Source organism: Heterodontus francisci, chromosome 4, assembly GCF_036365525.1.
Source record: "Heterodontus francisci isolate sHetFra1 chromosome 4, sHetFra1.hap1, whole genome shotgun sequence".
In the NCBI taxonomy this organism is placed as follows: domain Eukaryota; kingdom Metazoa; phylum Chordata; class Chondrichthyes; order Heterodontiformes; family Heterodontidae; genus Heterodontus; species Heterodontus francisci.
The window spans coordinates 11,998,339-12,019,576 of record NC_090374.1 but is presented as its reverse complement, the minus strand read 5'-3'; the positions used below and the strand labels follow the sequence as shown (position 1 = coordinate 12,019,576).

General features: G+C 42.8%; 1 protein-coding gene across 2 annotated transcripts in view; it reads right to left on the bottom strand.

Annotated features, from left to right (window-relative positions):
* Positions 1–21,238, bottom strand: part of c4h5orf34 (chromosome 4 C5orf34 homolog) — a 70,065-nt gene that overhangs the window by 30,633 nt on the left and 18,194 nt on the right. The window lies entirely within an intron of this gene.

The window sequence follows — 21,238 nt, the reverse complement described above, 5'->3', positions numbered from 1 at the left end:
AATCATAGACTATTTTTATCCCAGAATAAAATACACCAACCAGGTTTCTTTAATAAACAACAAAATGATCAGTTTATTATAAAACAAGTCTTAACCAGCAATGTTGCAAATCACAAACACACAGATTGAAATACTAAAATTCCCTTTTTACTTTAGCCCCTCACACTCTCATACACTGGTGAACCAAAACAAATTTACTCTTTAGAGCTCTAATACAAAAAAAGCAAAAAAGAATACGTTGGCCAAAATACTTGCGAATGCTTGAAGAAAAAAAAAGATATGAAAAGTTCTCAGCGGCTCTTTATGGTTTGGTGTCCCAAATACGTATAGATGGTTGTCACTGGGATCTTCCTAGAACAGTTCTTGTCAGGTAATATTGGAGATCAGTTTGGGCAGACTTTCCAGGGAAAATACAGTAATAGGGGTTTCAGGCAGTTTCTTACACTTGCTTCTTAGCTTCTCAAGAGATGGAAAACTGGTAGGCCTTTTCAAAGAGCTGAAACAGACTGAGCTGGGGTTTTGCTTCCTTGGCAAGTTTTCTCCACCTGTCTTATCAAACCATTGTCCATATCCCAACTCACTGTCCAAAACAATACCAAAACCAATGTCACAAGAATCAAGCCTCCTGACCCCTATAAATCTTGACCTGTCACTTCTCTGTAAACATCCTTGCCCAAGTCAAAAACAACCCCTGCTGGGTAATTATTTGAAAACAGGTGCCTTCCAGTAGCTCTTTACAATCCTGACCTCTTAGTGACCATTGTAAAAAAAAAAATCCATGGACTCTTTTCAGTTTTAAAACACAAATCTTACACACTTGAATCCAAAACAAGAATCTTAAACTTAAAGCCAATTATTTAGGGGAGAGCTGTCTAAGGGTGTTTGGATAAATAGGTATGGCAGTAAATAAACAGTGGGGAATATTTAATGAAAGGATTCAAAATACATTCCATTAAAAACAAAAACTCAGCAAGAAAGATCCATCCGTGGCTTACTAGGGAAGTTAAGGATAGTATTAGATTACAAGTTATAATGTTGCGAAGAATAGGTGTAAGCCTGAGGATTGGGAGAGTTTTAGAAACCAGCAAAAGGTGGCCAAAAAGTTGATAGAAGGGGAAAAATAGAATATGGGAGTAAACTAGCCAGGAATATAAAAACAGATTGCAAGAGGTTTCACAAGTATATAAAAGGGAAAGTTGGTCCCTGAAAGGTGTAACCTGGAAAAATTATCATAGGGACTGAGGAAGCAGCAAAGCCATTTCACAGTAAAAGACACAAGTTACATACCAGAAATGGAGGATAACTAAGGGGCTAATAAGAGTGAGGAACTTAAAAAGGGAGTTAATATCAGCAGAAAAAGAGTATTCAAGAAACTTAAGGGTCTAAAAGCTGACAAATCCCCAGGACCTGATGGCCTATATCCTAGGGTTCTAAAAGAGGTAGCTGCAGACATAGTGGATGCACTGGTTATGTTTTTCCAAAGTTCCCTAAATTCTCGAATGGTCTGGGTGGATTGGAAGTTAGCAAATGTAACACCACTATTCAAGAAAGGAGGGAGAGAGAAAACAGGGAACTGCAGGCCACTTAGCCTGATATCAGACATCAGCAAAATGCTGGAATCTATCAAAGAAGGCTTAACAATGCACTCAGAAAATCACAGCATGAACAAACAGAATCAACATTGTTTCATAAAAGGGAAATTGCATTTGACAAATTTATTAGAGTTTTATGAAGATGTAACTAGTAGGGTAGATAAAAGGGAGCCAATAGATGTAGCATACTTGGATGTCTAAAAGGCATTTGATAAGGGGCCAAACAAAGGTCAATATGTAAGATAAGGGCTCCTGGGGGTAATACATGAGCATGGATAGAAGATTGGTTAATGATCAGAAAGCAGAGAGTAGGGATAAACAGGAAATTTTCAAGTTGGCAGGCTGTAACTAGTGGAGTGCCACATGGATCAGTCCTGGGGTCTCAGCTATTTACAATCTATATAATTAATGACTTAGATAAGAGACCAAGAGCAATGTATCTGATGAAGGGTCACTGACCTGAAATGCTAACTCTGCTTCTTTCTCCACAGCTGCTGCCAGACCTGCAGAGCATTTACAGCAATATTTGTTATTATTTCAGATTTCCAGCATGTGCAGTATTTTGCTTTTATTAAAGTAACTATCTAAGTTTTCTGACAATACAAAGCTCGGTGGGAATGTAAGCTATCAGGAGGACACAACGAGGCTGAAAAGAGATTAGGCAGGTAAACTGAGTGGGCAACCAGATGGCAGATGGAGTATAATGTAGGGAAGTGTGAGGTTATTCACTTTGGTATGAAGAATAGAAAAGCATATTTTCTTTTTTAAAAAGATGTGAAATGTACTTAGAAAATCATAGTATGATCAGACAGAGTCAACATGGTTGTACAAAAGGGAAATAGTGTTTGACAAATTTATTACGGTTTATTGAGGTTGTATTGAGACAGCAGAAAGTAGTAGGGTAGATAAAGAGGAGCCAGTAGATGTAGTATACTTGAATTCCAAAATGCATTCAATAAGATGCCACACAAAAAGATAATACACAGGATAAGAGTTCATGGAGTTGGAATAATATACCAGCACGGATGGAGGATTGGTTAATGGACAGGAAGCAGACAGTAGGAGTAAATGGGCATTTTCAAGTTGGCAGGCTCTAACTAATGGAATGCCGCTCAGCCATTTACAATCTATATTAATGACCAAGAGTAATGCATCCAAGCTTGCTGATGAGACAAATCTAATTGCGAATGCAAGCTGTGAGGAGGACACAATGAGGCTACAAAGAGATATAAACAGGTTAAGTGAGTGGGCAACAAGGTGGCAGATGGAATAAAATATGGGGAAGTATGAGGTTATTCACTTTGGGAATAAGAATAGAAAAGCAGAATATTTTTTAAAAGGCACAAAATTTTTCAAAGTTGATGCTCAGGGACACTTGGATGTACTCGTACAAGAAACACAAAGTTAGCATGCAGGTACAGCAAGAAATTAGGAAAGCAAAAAGCATGTTGCCTTTTCTTGCAAGGGGACTGGAGTACAAGAACAAGGAAGTATTCCTGCAATTGTACAGGACTTTGGTGAGACCACACCTGGAATACTGTGTGCAGCTTTGGTTTCCATATCTAAAGGAAGGTCATACTTGTCTTGGAGGAGATACAGCAAAGGTTCAGTAGATTGGTTTCTGGGGTCAATGGGCTCTCATCTATGATGAGAGGCTGAGTAAATTAGGCCTATACTCTCTGGAGTTGAGAATGAAAGGTGATCTCATTGAAACAAACAAGATTCTGAAGAAGCTTGACAGAGAGGTTGTTTCCCCTGGCTAGGGAATCTGGAACATGAGGGCACATCCTCAGGATAAGGGGTTGATTTTTTAAGTACAGGGATGAGAAGAAATTTCTTCACAGGGTTGTGAACCCTTAGAATTCTCTACCCTAGAAGGCTGCGGATGCTTCATTGTTGAGTATATTCTCGGCTGAGACAGATTATTGAACTCTTAGGGAATCAAGGAGTTTGGGGAGCAGGTAGGAAAGTAGAGTTGAGGCAGAGGATCAAGCCATGATCATATTAAATGGCAGAGCAGGCTCGAAGGACTGTATGGTCTATTCCTGTTCGTATTTCTTACATCCTTGTAAATCTGTTAACTGTGCATCATTTGACCAAGTACAATTCCTAGATTTCATCGAACAGTTTTTAAAAAATGAGGGGCTGGGGGAGTGGGGGGGCGAGGCTGGACAAAACTGTGGCAGATGGATTGTAATGCAGGCAAGTGAGGTTATCCATTTTGGACCAAAAAAGGATAGAGCAGGGTACTTTCTAAATGGGAAGAGGTTAAGTACAGTGGATGTCCAAAGAGACTTGGGGTTTGAGGTGCATCGATCTTTAAAATGCCACGAGCAAGTACAGAAAATAATCAAGGCTAATGGAATGCTAGCCTTTATATCTAGAGGATTGGAGTATAAAGACACAGAGGTTATGCTGCAGCTGTACAAAACCCTGGTTAGACCCCACTTGGAGTACTGTGAGCAGTTCTGAGCACTACACCTTAGGAAGGATATATTGGCCTTGGAGGGAGCGCAACATAGGTTTACAAGAATGATACTTGGACTACAGGGGTTAAGTTACGAGGAGAGATTACACAAATTAGGCCTGTTTTCACCAGAACTTAGAAGGTCAAGGGGTGATCTGATCGAAGTCTTCAAGATATTAATAGGAACGACAAGCTAGATAAAGATAAACTATTTCCACTGGTTGGAGATTCCAAAACTAGGGAACATAGTCTAAAAATTAGGACCAGACCATTCAGGAGAGATGTTAGGAAGCACTTCTTTACACAAAGGGTGGTAGAGGTTTGGAACTCTCTCCCACAAACAGCAGTGAAGCTAGAACAGTTGTTAATTTTAAATCTGAGGTAGTTAGATTTTTGTTAAGCATATTATAGCTATTACGGAAACGTGGTTGTGAGATGGGCAGGACTGGCAGCTCAATGTTCCAGGGTACCAATACCTTCACCTCTGTCACGCCGGAAGCAAGAGAGGACAGGGAGTTGCACTATTGATTAGGGAGGACATCACGGCAGTACTTAGAGAGGATATCCCGGGGAGAACGTCCAACGAGGCCATATGGGTAGAACTTAAGAAAGGGGTGATCACTTTGATGGGATTATACTATAGACCCCCCAATAGTCAGAGGGAATTGGAGAAGCATAGATGTAGGGAAATCACAGATAGGTGTAGGAATTATAGGGTGGTAATAGTAGGTGATTTTAACTTCCCTAATATTGACTGGGACTGCCTTAGTGCTAAGGGACCAGATGGGGAAGAATTTGTTAAGCGTGTCCAGAATAGTTTTCTGAAGCAGTATGTGGATGGCCCTACTAGAGAAGGGGCTATACTCGACCTCCTCTTAGGAAATGAGGATGGGCAGGTGGTTGATGTGTCAGTGGGAGCACTTTGGGACCAGTGACCATAACTCTATTAGCTTCAAGATATTATGGAAAAGGATAGGACTGGTCCTCAGGTTGAAGTCCTAAATTGGGGGAAGGCTAATTTCGATGGCATCAGACATGAACTCTCAAAAGTTGAATGGGAGAGGCTGTTTACAGGTAAAGGAACGTTTCGCAAGTGGAAGGCTTTTAAAAGTGAGATAGGAAGAGTTCAGGGCCTGCAGGCTCCTGTTAGATGGAAGGGCAAGGCTGGCAAGTTTAGGGAACCTTGGTTGACGAGGGATATTGAGGGTCTGGTCAGGACAAAGAAGGATACATATGTCAGGTATAGGCAGCTGGGATCAACCAAGTCCCTCGAGGAGTATAGGGGATGTAGGAGTACACTTCAGAAGGAAATTAGGAGGGCAAAAAGGGGCCATGAGATTTCCCTGGCAGATTTATTTATTTAGAGATACAGCACTGAAACAGGCCCTTCGGCCCACCGAGTCTATGCCGACCATCAACCACCCATTTATACTAATCCTACATTAATCCCATATTCCTACCCCATCCCCACCTTCCCTCACTTCCCCTCCCTATACTAGGGGCAATTTATAATGGCCAATTTACCTATCAACCTGCAAGTCTTTGGCTGTGGGAGAAAACCAGAACACCCGGCGAAAACCCAAGCAGTCACAGGGAGAACTTGCAAACTGCGCACAGGCAGTACCCAGAATCGAACCCGGGTCGCTGGACCTGTGATGCTGCAGTGCTAACCACTGCGCCGCCCACTTCTCTTCAGGAGAATCCTAAAAGATTCTATAGGTAGACGAAGAGTAAAAGGGTAGCTAGAGAGAGAGTAGGTCCCCTTAAGGATCAGTGTGGCAATCTATGTGTGGAGCCACAGGAAATGGGCAAGGTCTTAAATGAATACTTCTCATGTGCATTTACCGTGGAGGTGGTCATGGAAGCTAGTGAGTTCAAGGGAGGGAACGCTGATATCCTGGAGCATATCAACATTACAAACGAGGTGGAGTTGGAGGTTTTGAAGCGCATTAAGGTGGATAAATCCCCAGGACCTGACCAGGTGTATCCTAGGATGCGATGGGAAGCAAGGGAGGAGATTGTTGGGGCCCTGGCAGAGATTTTTGTATCATCGTTAGCCACGGGTGAGGCACCGGAAGACTGGAGGATAGCTAATGTGCCTGTATTTAAGAAGGGCAGCAGGGATAAGCCAGGGAACTACAGGCCGGTGAGCCTTACATCAGTGGTGGGAAAGTTATAGGAAGGGATTCTGAGAGACAGGATTTATATGCATCTGGAAAGGCATGGTCTGATTAGGGATAGTCAGCATGGCTTTGTGCATGGGAAATCATGTCTCACGAATTTGATGAGAATTTTGAGGAGGTGACCGAGAGGACTGACGAGGGCAGGACGGTGGACATTGTCTACATGGGCTTTAGCAAGGCCTTTGACAAGGTCCCACATGGTAGGCTGGTCCAGAAGATTCAAACACATGGGATCCAGGGTGAGCTAGCAAATTGCATACAAAATTGGCTTGGTGATTGGAGGCAGAGGGTGGTAGTGGAGGGTTGCTTTTCAGATTGGAGGCCAGTGACCAGTGGTGTGCTGCAGGGATCAGTGCTGGGCCCTCTGTTGTTTGTCATATCTATTAATGACTTGGATGTGAATGTCGGGGGCATGATTAGTAAGTTTGCAGATGACACCCAAATTGGTGGTATAGTGGACAGTGAAGAAGGTTGTCTAAGGTTACAATAGGATATAGATCAACTGGGAAAGTGGGCAAAGGATTGGCAAATGGAACTTAAAGCAGACAAGTGCGAAGTGATGCATTTTGGGAAGGTAAACCAGGGCAGGACATATACAGTGAATGGCAGGGCCCTGGGGAGTGTTGCTGAGCAAAGAGACCTTGGGGTGCAAGTACATAGTTCCCTGAAAGTGGCAACACAGGTAGACAGGGTGGTGAAGGCGGCGTATGGCATGCTTGCCTTCATCGGCCGAGGCACTGAATACAAGAGTTGGGACGTCATGTTACAGTTGTACGTAACGTTGGTTCGGCCGTATTTGGAGTAGTGTGTGTAGTTCTGGTCGCCGCACTACAGGAAAGATGTGATTAAGCTAGAGCGAGAGCGCGCGAGCCATTGATTTGAGAGCGAGAGCGAGAGAGAGGGAGCCAGATCCGGTGTGGTCAGCCCTGAGCTGGACTTGGACACCATCTCGTGGCTGAATTAGAGTAATGCTGGTACAGGGCTGGCCATGGGTTCCTTGCCCTCTCAACTGTAGATGTGTTGCACAAAATTGAGGAGTTTTGTACTGGAGAAGAAAATTCTATTACACACCCCCACTGTGTATTAAAAGTTGGCAGACAGTGGAGCGTGCGTTTACAATGCAACTACCAGCCTGTAACAGCTGGGTCACACTGCCTGGATGAGGGCTGAACTGTGCTGTCCAGGTGGGGATTACTAACAAGCATAAAGGTCTCTCCCACTAATCTCCATGTTCAGACAGTGGACGCTACAGCATCTTTCTAAACACTTAAATTAACTGCAGTGCCTAGGGGTTCCATGGGGATTTTCTTTTTTAAACTTTCATTTCTATAGCACCTTTCATGACCCAAAGCACTTCACAGCCAATGAAGTACTTTTGAAGTATAGTCACTGTTGAATTGTCGGAAATCCAACAGCCATCTTGCACAGAGCAAGGTCTCACACACATAACTAGACAATCCATAGTGATGTTGATTGAGGTATAAATATTGGGCAGGACTCCCCTGCTTTCTTTGAAAGAGTGAAATATTTAATATCTTTTACATCTACCTGACAGCGCAGATAAGGCCTCTATTTAATGCACTATCTGAAGACAACTCCTCTGACAGTGCAGCACTCTCTCAGTACTACATTACTGTTTAATGTCTGACTGGTGTCCTACTCCCTAAACCAATAAGTCTCTTTCCTCTTCTTTCCGGAGTTAACTGGAGTCTTGTCTCTCAATTTAAATTAATACTTTATCTTCAGTGGAAAGCAGAAATCATACTCACGTTGGTAATGTGAATAAGCAAACGCCCGCACCAGACTTTTAACAGTGCATTAACAACCCGGCTACAGGAATGAAAACAAGTACAATACAAGTAACAGGAAACACAATATGGCTTTAATCACTCATAGGTTTAATCCTCAGAGTCAAGGGTAAAGGATAGGAAAAAAGGACAATCGTGGTTTCACACGGTAGTCAATACAGTTAGTACATACTCATGGGCTCTGGACATCTTGAGAGTTAAAGGTTAACAATTAAACTTCTTTGTAGTGTGGAGCAACAGACAAGGTAAACAGGATGGCTTTGAAGTGTTGAGAGGAAAGCACACCTTGGCTTCTGATGCGAATAACTGACAGTTAAGACATCACCCTTGAGTAATTCAAATGCAACTTTAGGGGCTCAGGTAATAAACATAGGGAGTCAGGAGATGAGTTACTCGCCATAAAATTCCCAGCCTCTGACCTGCTTTTGTATCCACAGTATTCATGTAGTTGGTCCAATTTAGTTTCTGGTCTACATCCCTAGGATGTAGATTGTGGGGAATTCAGCGATGGTTTTACCATTGAATGTATTTTTGATGAAAAGCATATTCCTTGTTTTGCCTACAACAGTTCTTCAGAGTGTTCGGAAGATACAGAAACCGAAAAGCTGCTCTCTCTATGCAGTTAGGCCAATTACTGCTGCGTATCAACAAAATCTTTTCCGTTGACTACACTATAAAGTGTCTCATGATTACATAAAACATTTTGTTGAGAACTATAGAATGAAAGAATAAAAGCAGAAAATGCTGGAAATACTCAGCAGGTCTGGTAACATTGCAGGTCAATGATCTTTTACTAGAACTGGAAAAAGTTAAGAGACGGAACAGGTGGGAAGAGTGGGGCATAAAGAGCTGGGGGTTGGGGGGGGGGCGGGGGGGTGAGTGAGAGTGAGAGAGGGGAGCAGGGCTAACCACTGGCAGACTGGAGATTCAGAGCCAGTGTTCGAAAAGAAGAATCGAGGTGTGATATCACAGTGTAGCAGGTAGGTGATAGGCTCGTGAGTATTTCCTACTTATCTAAACTAGGAAATAAACTGGTGTCTCTTTTTTTTTTAAGGTAAGATTTATTACTACTAATAAGGTGTGTTACATACTAGTTGGGTTTATCAGTATTAATAAGGTTTATTGTTACGAGTGGTTCCACCTTTTTGGTAAATTTTGAAGATTTGTGTTTCAAAACTGAAAAGATTCCATAGATGCAGGAACTTTGTGTTAATTTTTTTTTTAAAAGGGAGGTCACCAGAAGGTTTTTGGACTGAGTTTCTCCAATCTCTCTTCATAGGACAGTCCCGCCATCCCAGGAACAAGTCTGGTGAACCTTCGTTGCATTCCCTCGAAGGTAATAGTAAGGGGACCAAAACTGCACAGGTGTGGTCAACCAAGGTTCTATACAATTGAAGCAAGACTTCACTACTCCTGCACTCAAATCCTCTTGCAATAAAGGCTTCTAAATTGCCTGCTGCACTTGCATGTTAGCTTTCAGTGACTTATTCACAAGGACACCCAGTCCCTTTGTACATCTACACTTTCTAATCTCTCAACATTTAAGAAATATCTTCTCTTTCTTCAATAATTAACAAGTATTTAAGCCAAGCTTTTTTTTTTGTAATAGAGCTTTAAAAGGCAAATCCCTTTATTTCTCCAGTTAATCGGTGTGTATGCGAGCGTGGGAGCATGAGTGAGAGAAGAGAGATTGTCTGAGGGGCTAAGATAAAAAGGGAACTTTGATATTTCAATCTGTGTGTTGATGCTTTACTTCATTACTGGTTAAGGCTTTTATTAAAGAAACCTGGTTGGTGTATTTTATTCCAGGATTAAAATTGAGTCTTTGATTGACCATATCAGTAAGTGGGAAAAAATTTTAATATATGTTGCGACCCGTGGAGAAGTGGAACTAGAATAAATAGTGCACTCCTCCCACATTGGTCGTAACATTAACATTAGTAAGGTTTATTAATAGTAGTAAGTTTTATTTGCATTGGCAAAGGTTTATTAGCAGTAGCAAGGTTATTAACTAACAGATAAAGGAATGGCAGGGCTGCTTCAACCTCTGGAGCGCATATCCTGTGCTATGTGGCAACTCCAGGATGCTTCACCTATCCTTGATAACTATATGTGCAGGAAGTATCATCAGTTGCAGCAGCTTGAGCTCCAGGTTTCGGAACTTGAACAGCAGCTAACAACACTGCAGCAAGTTTGTGAGGAGAAAGAATGGGTGACCGCCAGACAGGCAGGTAGTGCAGGAGACTCCTGAATGCGTTGCACTTTCCAACAGGTATTCAGTTCTGAATACCAAGGAAGGGGATGGTTCACCTGGGGAGTGCAGCCAGAGCCAAGGCCATGACAACATGGGTAGCTCAACTGCAGAGTGGGGTACAAGGAAGACCGGAAGAGTGATACTGAGGAGAGATTCAATAGTCAGGGGAATAGACAGGCGTTTCTGTGTCCACAGATGTGAATCCAGCGTGGTGTGTTGCCTCCCTGGTGCCAGGGTTAAGGATGTCACTGAACGGCTGCAGACCACTCTAAAGCAGAGGGGGTGGGAGGGTGAACTTCCAGCAGTCTATGATTGACCGTATCGGTTAGCGGGAAAAAATTTAAATATGTGTTGTAACCTGTGGAGAAGTGGAACTAGAATAAATAGTGCACTCCTCCCACACATTGGTACCAATGACGTAGGTAGGAAGAGGGATGTGGCCCTGCAGAAAGAGTTTCGTGAGCTAGGTAAGAAATTAGCAAGAGGGACCTCAAAAGTAGTAATATCCGGATTACTCCCAATACCACGCACAGTTGAGTGTAGAAATAGAAGGATAGTGCAGATGAATGCGTGGCTGGAGAGATGGTGCAGGAGGGAGGCTTCAGATTCCTGGGACACTGAAACCAGTTCCGGAGAAAGTGGGATCTATACAGGCAGGACAGGTAGCACCTGAACAGAGCTGAGACAAATTTCCTTGTGGGGCAATTTGCGAGTGCTATTGGGGAGGGTTTAAACCAACTTGGTAGGGCTGTGGGAACCAGGAGGAAATGTGAGGAATACCACTGTGCACAGAATACTGGCAGAGGTAGCTGGCACTGAAGTAGGGAATAGTAAGTTATTAGATGGGGTCAGAGAAAGACGAAAGTAATAAAGTCTCAATCAGGGTTAATGTGCATGCCCAGAGTGTTGTTAATAAAATTGGTGAGTGACATGTAGAAATATAATGTTGTAGCTATAACGGAGACCTGGCTCGAAGAAGGGCAGAACTGGGCATTGAATATTAAATATTAAAAACAGACTGGGATATAGTACTGTAAAGGGCAGTGAGGGGCAAGAGTTCCAAGAGTGTGTTCAGGAAAATTTTCTACAACAGTGTGTTGCTAGTCCAACGAGAAAGAAGGCACTGCTAGACCTGGTTCTTGAGAATGAGGTGGGCCAAGTGGATCAAGTATCAGGAGGAGAGCATTTAGAGGATAGTGACCATTGTAACATAAGGTTTAGGCTGACTATGGAAAAGAGCAAACTAGGCTATGAATAATTAACTGGGGAAAAGCCAGCTTCAATCGGATAAGAATGGAGCTGGGATGAGTAAATTGGAGTCAAAGATTGGCAGGAAAAACAGTTGCTGAATAATCAGCTACCTTCAAAGAGGAGAAAATTTGGGCACACTCAAGGTATGTTCCCTCAAAGGGAAAAGGTAGAGTAAACAAATCCAGAGCTTCCTGGATGACAAAAGAGGTAGAGATTAAGATAAAGAAGAAAAAGCGTGCTTATGACAGATGCCAGGTAGAGAATACTATTGAGAACCAGGCTGAATATAGAAGGTTCAGTGGGGAAACAAAAAGGCAAATAAGAGAAGCACAGTGAGTATGAATAGAGACTGGCAGCTAACATAAAAGGGAATCCCAAAGCTTTCTATAGATATACAAATAGTAAAAAGATGGTACAAGGAGGAGTGAGAACAATTAGGGACCAACAAGGGATTTGCACATGTTGGCAAAGGGCATAGCTGAGGTATTAAATGAATACTTTGCATCTGTCTACCAAGGAAGAAGATGCAACCCAGACAATGGTGGAAGAGAAAGTAATCCAGACACTAGAAAGATTTAAAATTAGTAAGGAGGTGATGTTTGATAGGCAGTTAGTACTTAAAGTGGATAAAGCTCCAGGACCAGATGAGATGCATCCAAGGAAGTGAAAGTGGAAATTGAGGAGGCACTGGCCGTAATTTTTCAGTCTTCCTTAGACTGGGGATGGTGCCAGAGGACTGGAGAATTACAAACATTACACCCTTCTTCAAAAAAAGGGTGCAAGGAGAAGCCAGTCAGATAAATTTCAGTGGTGGGGAAATTTCTAGAAAGATTAATTCAGGACAAAACAATTATCACATCGACAAATGCAGGTTAATCAAAGAAAGCCAGCATGGATTTCCTCAAGGAAAAATCATGTTTAACTAACTTGCTGGAGTTTTTTTTGAAGAGGTAACAGAGAGGGTTGTTGAGGGCAATGCAGTTGATGTGGTGTACATAGACTTCCAAAAGGCGCTTGATGCAGTGCCGTACAACAGACTTGTGGGCGAAATTATAGCTCATGGAATAAAAGGGACAGTAGCAACATTGATACGGAATTGGCTGGGTGACAGAAAACAAAGTAGTGATTAACAGATTTTTTTGGGCTGGAGGAAGGCTTGTAGTTGAGTTCTCTAGGGATCAGTTTTGGGACCGTTGCTTTTCCAGATATATATTAATGACCTAGGCCTCTACCCTCACCCCTTCCCTTCCAGAATCACAACAGGGTTCCCCTTGTCCTCACTTTTCACCCCATCAGCCTCCATATCCAAAGGATCATCCTCCGCCATCTCCAGCGTGATGCCACTACCAAAAGCATCTTCCCCTGTCAACATTCCGAAGGGATCATTCCCTCCACGACACCCTGTTCCACTCCTCCATTACCACAAACACCTTGTCCCCTGCCCACAGCACCTTCCCCTGCAATCGCAGGAGGTGTAATACCTGCCCATTTACCTCCTCTCTCCTCACTATCCCAGGTCCCAAACACTCCTTTCAGGTGAAGCAGTGATTTACTTGTACTTCTTTCAATGTAGTATACTGTATTCGCTGCTCACAGTGTGGTCTCCTCTACATTGGGGAGACCAAACACAGACTGAATGACCACTTTGCGGAACACCTCCACTCAGTCCGAAAGCATGACCCCGAGCTTCCAGTTACTTGCCATTTCAACACTCCCACCTGCTCTATGCTCACATCTGTATCCTGCGATTGCTGCAGTGTTCCAGTGAACACCAACGCAAGCTCGAGGAACAGCATCTCATTTACCAATTCGGCACACTACAGCCTGCCAGACAGAACATGGAGTTCAATAATTTCAGAGCATGATGGACCCCCCCCATTTTACTTTTATTTTTAGTTACTTTTTTCATTTTTTATATTTTTTGTGTTTATTTTATTTTATCTTAGTTTGTTCAGTTTGCCTACCCACTTGTTTTTCATGTTTGTGCTTGTGGCTGTTCAGTTTTCAGTCCATTAACACCCTATCTGCACTAATGCTTTGTCTTTCAACACACCATTAACATATTGTTTGCCTTTGTTCCATGACCTTCTGGTCGGTTATTCTCTGTGACCTTGTCCACTGTTATCTCTTGCCCCACCCCCGTTTCACTTGCTTAAAAGTTTTCACATTTCTAATATCTGCTAGTTCTGAAGAAGGGTCATTGACCTGAAACGTCAACTCTGCTTCTCTCTCCACAGATGCTGCCAGACTTGCTGAGTATTTCCAGCATTTCCTGTTTTTATTTCAGATTTCCAGCATCCGCAGTATTTTGCTTTTATATTATTAATGACCTAGACCTTGGTGTACCAGGCACAATTTCAAAGTTTATGGATGATACGGAACTTGGAAACATTGTGAACTATGAGGAAGCTGTGTGGAACTTCAAAAGGATATAGACAAGTTAGTGGAATGGGCAGACAGGTGGCAGATGATATTCAATGTGGAGAAATGTGAAGTGATACATTTTGGTAGGAAGAACATGGCGAGAGACAATATAAAAGAAAGGGTAGAACTCTAAAGGGGGTGCAGGAGCAGAAGGACCTGGGTGTATATGTGCATAAGTCATTGAAGGTGTCAGGACAGATTGAGAGCACAGTAAACAAAGCATACAATATTCTGGGCTTTATTAATAGGGGCATAGAGTACAAGAAGGTTATGTTGAACTTGTATAGGACACTAATTCGGCCTCAGCTGGAGTATTGCGTCCAGTTCTGGGCATCGCACTTTTGGAAGGATGTGAAGGTGTTAGAGAGGGTGCAGAAAAGATTCACGAGAATGGTTTCAGGGATGAGGAACTTCAGTTATGAAGATAGATTGGAGAAGTTAGGACTGTTTTCCTTGGAGAATAGAAGGTTGAGAGAAGATTTGGTAGAGGTATTCAAAATCACGAGGGGTCTGGACAGAGTAGATAGGGAGAAACTGTTCCCACTCATGAAAGGATTGGGAACGAGAGGGTGCAGATTTAAAGTAATTGGTAAAAAAAGCAAAAGCGATATGAGGAAAAACTTTTTCACGCAGCAAGTGGTTCAGGTCGGGAATGCACTGCCTGAGAGTGCGGTGGAGGCAGGTTCAACTGATGCATTCAAAAGGGAATTAGACTGTTATATGAAAAGGAAGATGTCCAGGGTTACGGGGAGAAAGCTGGGGTGTGGCACCAGGTGAATTGCTCATTCGGAGAGCCGGTGCAGACATGATGGACCGAATGGCCTCTTACTGCACTGTAACAATTCTGTGATTCCGTAAACAAGTACGGAGACAGAGAAAGGGGAGACGAGGGAAAGAACGAAAAGGAAAGTCTATGTTAGGGTGGAGGCAGGAGAAATTAAAATCACAAAAGGGATGATCGCACAAAGCAAAATTAGATGGCAATGGGGCAAGTAAAGAAACAAAAGAGGTGCAAATGGGAATCAAAGTATTACCACCAAAAGCTGCTGCCTGAAAACAAATGGGAACAGAGGCTATGGTCTGAAATTGTTTAGTCTATAAGGCTATAAAGTGTCTAATGAAAAGATGAGCTGCTGCACCTTGTGTTCTTTCCTCCCCCACTTTCCATTCCACCGGACTTAGAATCATAGAATGGTTACAGCACAGAACTCAGTGATTTGGCCCATCGTTTCTGTGCCGCTCTCTGCAAGAGCATCTCACCGGGTCCCACCCACCCGCCTTTTCCCAATAGCCCTCAATTTTTTTCTCTTCAGATAATGATCCAGTTTTGAAGGCCTTGAGTGAATCCGCCTCCACCACACTCTCAGGCAGTGCATTCCAGATCATAAGCACTCGCTGTCCATAAAGGTTTTTGCTCATGTCGCCACTGCTTCTTTTGCCAGTCACCTTAAATCAGTGTCCTCTGGTTCTGGATCCCTCCACGAATTAGAGCATTACAGCGCAGTACAGGCCCTTCGGCCCTCGATGTTGCGCCGACCTGTGAAACCATCTGACCTACACTATTCCATTTTCATCCATATGTCTATCCAATGACCTTAAAGTTGGCGAGTCTACTACTGTTGCAGGCAGGGCGTTCCACGCCCCTACTACTCTCTGAGTAAAGAGACTACCTCTGACATCTGTCCTATATCTATCACCCCTCAACTGGAACAGCTTCTCCCTATCTACTCATGATTTTGAACTCCTCTATTAAATCACCTCTAAATCTTATCTTCTCGAAGGAGAAAACACCCAGCTTCTCCAATCTATCCACATAAGTGAAGTTCCTCAACCCTGGAACTATTATCGTGAATCTTCTCTGCACCCTCTCCAATGCCTCAGCATCCTTCCAAAAGTATGGTGCACAGAACTGGACACAACACTCCAGTTGAGGCCGAACCAGTGGGTATATACAGGTCCCTCTGCTCCTGCACCCTTTAAGAATTGTACCCTTTAATTTATATTGCCTTTCTTCAATCTTCCTACCAAAATGAATCACTTGACACTTTTCTGCATTAAATATCATCTGCCACTTGTCCACCCGTTCCATCAGCCAGTCTATGTCCTCCAGAACTTTATTGCTAGCCTCCTCACAGTTCACACTACTTCCATGTTTAGTGACATACTCAGATTTTGAAATTGTGCCACCCAAGTCAAGGTCATTAGTATACAGCAAGAAAAGCAGAGGTCCTCACACTGACCCCTGGGGACCCCCACTATATACCACCCTCCAGCCCGAAAAACAATCGTTCACAACCACTTGGTTTCCTGTCACTCAGCCAATTTCATATCCATGCTGCTGTCCATTTAGTTCCATGGGCTCTAAATTTTCTGACAAGCCTGTTTTGTGGCACTTTAGAAAATGTCTTTTGGAAGTCCATGTGCACAACATCAACCACATTACCCTCATCAACACTCTGTTACTTCATCAAAAAAGCAAGTTAGTTAAACGTGATTTGCCCTTAACAAATCCATGCTGGCTTTCCTTAATTAATCCACACTTGTCCAAATGACTACTAATTTTGTCCCGAATTATCGTTTCAAAGCTTTCCCACCATCAAAGGTTAAACTGACTGGCCTGTACTTGCTGGGCTTGTCCTTATGAGAAATGATATAGGCACTGGAGAGCAAGACGTAGAATCAGTCTGGGTAGAAATAAGAAATAGCAAGGGAAAGAAGTCCCTGGTGGGAGTAACCTATAGGTCCTCAAACATTAGTTCCGCAGTGGGGCACAGTATAAACCAGGAAATACTGAGGGCTTGTGAGAAAGTTACGGCATTAATCATGGGTGATTTTAATATGCATAAAAGAAAGCTGGACATTGCTCATGCAGGGCAGGTTGGTAGGCAGAGCTCGTGAAGCTTATGTCATGCTTCCTGAAGAGGCTTCTGCAGATTATGAGCAAAAAGGGCTATTCTCGCTGCATATGAGTTAGTCCCTGATGCTTACCATCAGAAGTTTAGGAACGTATGTAGATTGGCTGGGCAGACATATTTAGAATTTGAGAGGGTGAAGCAAATGAATTTTGACCATTAGATATGGGCATTAAAGATAGAAACCACATATAAGACCCTTTGAGAATTGATTCTCTTAGAGTTTAAAAACTCCATTCCTTCAGTAGTGAGAACTCGTATAGATAACCTGAAAGTTTTGAAAGCTAGGCAAGCAGCAGAGATTGCTGATGATTTTGAACGTGTGAATAAGCCAACGTGTTTTGTCCGTCATCCCCATAAACCCGAGAAGGATTGAAAGTGGGAGAGTGAAAAGAAGGCAAGTGGCCGGGGACAAGAAAGAACAGCTGGCAATGCCCCAGGATCACCACCTCAGATCAGAAAGGAAGGTGCTGAGGGTAGAAGTGAGGTTCACAAGCTAACGTGTTATCATTACAACAAAATAGGTCATCTTGGTTCAGAGTGCTGGAAATTGCGAGGTAAACCCCAGAGGTAAAACTGGGGGCAGCACAGTGGTTAGCACCGCAGCCTCACAGCTCCAGCGACCCGGGTTCGATTCTGGGTACTGCCTATGTGGAGTTTTCAAGTTCTTCCTGTGACCGTGTGGGTTTTCGCTGGGTGCTCCGGTTTCCTTCCACAGCCAAAGCCTTGCAGCTTAATAGGTAAATTGGCCATTGTAAATTGCCCCTAGTGTAGGTAGATCGTAGGAGAATAGTGGGGATGTGGTAGGGAATATGGGATTAATGTAGGATTAGTATAAATGGGCGATTGTTGGTCGGCACAGACTTGGGCCGAAGGGCCTTTTTCAGTGCTGTATCTCTAAATAAAAATAAATAAAATATAGACTGGATTAATCAAATTGGCAAGGGTAGCCGTGAGGGAGAGTTCAGTGAATGTATTAGAGATTGCATTTTGGAACAATATGTTGTGGAACCAACCAGGGAGCAGGCTATTCTAGATTTGGTATTGTGTAATGAGGTGGGATTCATTAATGATCTCATAGTTAAGGATACTCTAGGAAAGAGTGATCGTAGCATACTAGAATTTCAAATTCAGTTTGAGGGCTAGAAACTGGAGATCCACACTAGTGTTCTGGAGTTAAACAAAGGTAATTACATAGGCATGAGGACAGATTTGGCCCTCATGGACTGGGCAGGAAGACAAAAAGGTAGGATAGTTGACGAGCAGTTGCAGATGTTTAAGGAGATATTCAATTCCTCCCAACTAAAATATATTCCAGAGAGGAAGAAAGATTCTAAGAGAGGGGGAAAAAAAACATCCATGGCTAAGCAAGGAAGTTAAGGATAACATAAAGACAAAAACTACAGCATACCATATTGCAAAGGCCAGTGGCAGGCTGGAAGATTGGGAAACTTTTAAAGATCAACAAAGGGTTACGAAAAAAGTAATAAAAAGAGCAAAGGTAAATTATGAAAAAAAACCTGCGCAAAATACAAAAACAGATAGCAAAAGCTTCTATAATTATATAAAAGGGAAGAGAGTAGCTAAAGTGAATGTTGGTCCTTTGGAGGATGAGACAGGGGAGTTAATAGTGAGGAACACAGAAATGGCAGACACTAAATGAGTATTTTGCCTCAGTTTGCATGGTGGAGGACACTAGTACCATCCCAATAGTAACAGGAAATGCAGAGGTTATAGAAAGGGAGGAACTTAGAACAATCACCACTAGGGAAAAAGTACTGAGCAAACAATTGGGTTTGAAGGCAGACAAGTCCTCAGGACCTGATGGCCTATATCCTAGGGTCGTAAAGGAAGTGGCAGTGGAAATAATGGATCCATTGGTTAAAATATTCCAAAATTCCCTGGATGCAGGAAAGGTTCCAGTGGATTGGAAAAAAGCTAATATAACATCCTTATTCAAAAAGGGAGGGAGGCAGAAAGTAGGAAACTATAGACCAGTTAGTTTAACATCTGTCGTTGGGAAATTGTTAGAATCCATTATTAAGGAAGTAACAGGACATTTAGAAAGTCAAAATGCAATCCATCAGAGTCAGCATTGTTTTATGAAGGGTAAATCGTGTTCGACTAATTTGCGAGAGTTCTTTGAAGATGTAACAAGCAAAGTGGATAATGGGGATCTTGTAGATGTAGCATGTCTGGACTTCCAGAAGGTATTTGATAAGATGCCACACAAAATGTTAATACACAAGGTAAGATCACATGGGATTAGGGGCAATTTATTAGCTTGGATAGAGGATTGGCTAACCAACAGAAAACAGAGAGTCAGGATAAATGGGGCATTTTCTGGCTGGCAAGATGTAACTAGTGGGGTGCCACATGGTCCTCAGGCCTCAACTATTTACAATCTATATTAATGACTTGGATGCAGGGATCGAAGGTACTATAGCCAAATTTGCAGACAACACTAAAATAGGTGGGATAGTAAGTTGCAATAAAGAAATAAGAAATATACAAATGCATATGGATAGGTTAGGTGAACGGGCCAAAATTTGGCAGATGGAGTTTAACGCAGATAAGTGTGAGGTTAGCCATTTTGGTCGGAAGAATAGAAAGGCAAATTATCTAAATGGAAAGAAACTTCAGAATGCCTCGGCACAGAGGGATCTGGGTGTTCTTGTGCATGATTTGCTGAAAACTAGTATGCAGGTACAGCAGGTAAGAGGGAAGGCAAATGGAATTTTGGCATTTATTGCTAAAGGAATAGAATATAAAAGTAGGGAAACATTGCTGCAACTGCACAAGACATTACTGAGACCGCACCTGGAGTATTGTGTACAGTTTTGGTCCCCTTACTTGAGAAAGGATGTAGTTGCACTGGAGGCAGTTCAGAGGAGGTTCACTGGATTGATTCCAGAGATGAGGGGTTTGTCTTATGAAGAGATTGAGCAGTTTAGGCCTTTACTCTCTAGAGATTAGAAGAATGAGAGGAGATCTAATTGAGGTATATATGATGATTAAGGGGAGGCAAAGTAGACGTACAGAGGATGCTTCCTCTTGTGGGGCAATCTAGAATGAGTGGTCATAGTTTTAGAATAAGGGGTAGCAGATTTAAAACAGAGATGAGGAGAAATTACTTCCCACAAAGGATCGTGAGTCTGTGGAATTCACTACCCAGAGTGTGGTGGATGCTGCGACATTGAGTAAATTTAAGGAGGAGATAGATTTTTAATTAGTAATGGGTTGAAGGGTTATGGAGAATGGGCAGGAAAGTGGAGTTGAGGCCGAGATGAGATCAGCCATGACCATATTGAATGGCAGAGCAGGCTCGAGGGGCTGAATTGCCTACTCCTGCTCCTAGTTCTTATGTTCTTATACCCTTTTTTGAACAAGGGTATAACATCTGCAATTCTCCAGTCCTCTGGCACCATTCCTGTATCTAAGGAAGATTATGATCTGCAATTTCCATCCTTACTTCCCCAAGTATCCAGGGATGCATCTCATCTGGTCCTGGTGACTTATCAACTTTAAGTACAGAGAGCCTATCTAATACCTCCTCTATCAATTTTCCGTCCAATGTCTAAACTACCTCCTCTTTCACCATGACTTGGGCAGCATCTTCTTCCTTGGTAAAGACAGATGCAAAGTACTCATTTAGTACCACAGCCGTGCCCTCTGCATAATGCATAAATCCCTTTTAAGTCCCTAATCGGTCCTACTCCTCCTCCTTTAACCAACCTTTTACTACTGATGTGCCTACTAAAGACTTTTAGATTCCCCTTTACGTTGATCATGAATTGCTTCTCATACTCTCCCTTTTCTTCTCATTAGTTTTTTCACTTCCCCTCTGAAGCTTCTATATTCAGCCTGGTTCCCAATTCTATTATCCACCTGACAAATGCATCCTTTTTCGGTTTCATCTTACTCGCTACCTCTTTTGTCATCCAGGCAGCACTGGATCGGTTTACCCTACCTTTCCCCTCATGGGAATGTACCTTGACTAAGCCCGAATTATCTTTTCTTTAAAGAACAGCAGAACCTCAGGGATAATAATCTCTGGATTATTACCTGAGCCACGTGGCAACTGACAGAGGGCACAGAAGATTAGTGAAATGAATATGCGGCTCAAAGACTGGTGCGAGAGAAGTGGGTTTTGGTTCGTGGGGCACAGGCACCAGTACTGGGAAAAGTGGGGGTTGTACCGTTCGGACTGTCTGCACCTGAACCGTGCTGGGACCAGTGTCCTAGCAAACCATATAACTGGGGAAGTAGAGAAGGCTTTAAAATAAACAAACAGGCTGAGGGATCAAGCCTGGGTAGATGTAGCAAACCAAGGAGTAGAGTCAAGGC